A 3602-nucleotide genomic window follows, 5' to 3' on the forward strand; every position below is an offset into this window, starting at 1 on the left:
GACTTTTTGACTTTTGAATATTAAAAGAACTTTTAGGCTCCTCAAACGCAATCCCAATTAGGCGCTAAAACTACCTATGCATTGGATTGAATATATCTGGTGCAGACTTATTTTTAAAACTATAGACTAGTCATGGGTTAGCGAATGTTGATGTCATTGATAGGTCTTGATTGCTAGATTGTTATGTTTGTATCTTTGACGTTTGCAACCTTAACTTCGGTTATTATTTGCTTCAAAGCTTTATGCTCTATTTGTAAGAGCTCTTGTTCACGATATTTTAATCAATGAATGAGTATGAAATATTTTCCCTTTCCCCAAAAAAAAAAAAAAAAAAAAGGGATCCGACTTGTATGAGGTAGTTAAAACTACAACATACATGCCGTTAAAAAAATTAAGGGTGATGATTTAATTAAAGTAATTGAATGATTCAGATCTGTCATAATAAATACCAATAAACAAATGAAATGATGGATGAAAGAGAAAATTGATATTTATTCTAACAGATACGTGTCCTTCAATTATTTTAGTTAAATCTCCGCCTTCGAAATTTTTTACGGGCATACAGATATACAAGCCGGATCCAATAAAATATTCGGCCAAATCAAATAGAATCAAGCCGAGGCACGTAAGCTTTGAGTTATGAAATCAAAGAGAAGCCATCAATTCTTAATTATCGAATATACTATGACTGAGTCAAGCGGCGATAATTTATTCTCATTATTTATTAATTAATTTAGGGTTAAATACCTCAAACCCCCCTAGAGTTTAGCAACTTTATTTTTTCCCCCCCAGGCCACCCCCATGGCCAAGGGGGGTGGCCGAGCCACCCCCAAATGGCCGCCACCCCCAGTTTTTTCCTTTTTTTTTTTTTTTTTTAAATACATTTTTTTTGTTAATTAAAAAAAAATTAAATAGGTGCCACGTGTCAACATCTGATTGGTTCACGTGTCAGTCTTAACAGTCAACTAACGGTCAACTAACGGATGGACTAAATTGGTCATTTATCAAAACCACATGGGGGTCCTGTAATAAAAGTGAAATCTCAGGAAGGAAAAAATAAAGTTGCTAAACCCTAGGGGGGTTTGAGGTATTTAACCCATTAATTTATCAAGGAATAATTAGGTCCTGGGCCATAATAATATTAAAAGCAATCAAATAAGTTATAGAAAAGCAATCGAATTAAATCTCGTGTTTGAAATTGTTAAATCAACGAACAATTCAAACAAACAATTTATAATATATTCAAGAGGTTGTCCAAACAAATAGTTCACCGTACTATTAAAAACATGGGTTAAATACTAAATACTCTCTAGAGTTTCATAATTTTATTTTTTTCTCTCCTAAGGTTTGATTTTTATCACATGAGGTCCCTGTTTGATATTGACCAAATTAATATTCGTTAGTTATCATTGTTGACCCCACGAAGTTTTCACGCTGACCAATACTGGACACCGCGTACCTACTTTTTTTACTTTTAATTTTTTTTTTTAAAAAAAAAAAACAAAAAGAAAAGGAAAAAAAAATTGGAGGTGGCCGAAACCACCCCCAATGGTGATTGGGGGGGTGGCCGAGCCACCCCCATCCGGCCAGATGAGCCACCTCCAAATGGCCAAGAGCCCCCAATTTTTTTTCCTTTTCTTTTTGTTTTTTTTTTAAAAAAAAAAATTAAGTAGGTGCCACGTGTCAACATTCGATTGGTCCACGTGAAATTCCGTTAAGTCAACTAATGGTCAACTGACGGAATGACTAATTTGGTCTATTATCAAAATCACATGGACTTCCTGTAATAAAAATCAAATCCTATGAAAGAAAAAATAAAGTTATGAAACCCCAGGGATATTTAGTATTTAACCCTAAAAACATATCAAATCACTCAAATTTCAATATAAGATCCAAACAGTTTACCTTACAATTTATATATATATAAAGCAACTTTTTATATATATTTTTTTATGAAGGGTATTTTAGATTGAACATTGATGGAATCAAGGGAGACATTACGGGTTGAATGCTAATTTGAAAGAGATACGTGTATTTTTCCATTTTTCTATGAACCATTCTATATTAGTTTCTTGGTAAAGAAATGCAAATTACCCTAAATAAATAAGAGACAAAAAGAAATTGAGCTTTAGCCACAGCTCCAGCAGCTACGAAATATATATATATTTCAAAAAGAATTTTTAAAGTAATTTTTTTTTTTAGGTGAATCTTTCATATTCATTCCTTAAAACAAAGATCAATAGCCTTAATACATAAAAATCTTACAACTTCAACATTCGTTAACTCAGATATGCTCTAGGCAGACTCAATATAATATATAGGTATATTCTCAACTTTTTTTTCTCAGCTATGCGAGTAAAACCCTCACATCGAAACTCATCTTTCTCAACCCAACGGCCATGATAAAAACCTCAATCCCAAAGATCACTTATGAAAGTAGATTTAAGGAGAAGTCAAACCCTTATTCAAAAACACAATAAAAAAACCAACAAACAGCTACAATAGGGCGAAGGAGGCAAAGCGCATTGGCCGGCGTGTGGTGGACGAGTTGGAGTCGTTTTGTGCCGATGGGCAGCTAAAAAGCTAGAGAGCACGGTGGGCCGGTGCGTGGCTGAGCGAAACTAGTTGAGGAAATTAGATCTAGATTTGAAAAACTATATCTAAAGCTCAACCGATTCCGGAAAGGCGAAGAGCGAAGTAGCACGATGGAGGGCAGACGGAGGCGGTGCATCATAAGCAACGGGATGGGCGGAGCAACTAAACTCGTCAAAAAAAAAAAAAAAAAGAGAAAGGAGATGAAAGAAGAGGGGAGTAGGGGTAGGGGAAAGGAGGAGGGAGCTCCTTCGGCTTACATGTTGTTATTAAAATAACAGAATGTATGTTATAGTTTAAACAATGGTCAAGATTAAATCTCTCAAAATCTTTTTTCATTTTCTTTCTCCTATTAAAAACCTGTTAAAATAAGTCAACTTTGAGATCCAATCTTAATCCCACAAATTTTTTCCTCTTTAGGTTTAGAGAAAACCTAGGGCCGGCTTTCACTTTTACTTTGTAAATTCCATTATATTAAAAAAATCAAATAACAAAATCTTTATCGTGAAGTAAGAAACCAAAAATCTTTGATGAAAAAGTTTGGCATTGCCATCAAGCTTGACAAGACGTTTGAGGTGCTTGTTTTATATTGCATTATATATTATGTTCTAATCATCGTGCATTGGGAAAATTATTGAGTTGATCCATTGGGTTTGCCTTTGTTTTGCAAGGCCACGGCACAAGATTGGCAGCGATTGACAGTCATTTTAGAAGGATATGAACAAGCGTCGGGACAACGGCTAAACAGAGAAAAAACATCCATTTTCTTTAGCCGTAATACCCGGCTAGAAGTGAAGGCTCTTATTCTTCGGTTGTCGGGGGTTCCTGCTACACAGAGATACGATAAGTATTTGTGGCTTCCAGCTTTAGTGGGGAAGTCTCGAATTCGTGAATTTCATAACCTTACAGAAAGGGTAAGAAATAAGGTATCGGATTGGAAGCCCAAATTACTATCACAGGCAGGGAAAGAGGTATTGTTAAAAGCTGTGGTCCAAGCCATCCCCACATAT

Source organism: Corylus avellana, chromosome ca2 (assembly GCF_901000735.1).
Source record: "Corylus avellana chromosome ca2, CavTom2PMs-1.0".
In the NCBI taxonomy this organism is placed as follows: Eukaryota; Viridiplantae; Streptophyta; class Magnoliopsida; order Fagales; family Betulaceae; genus Corylus; species Corylus avellana.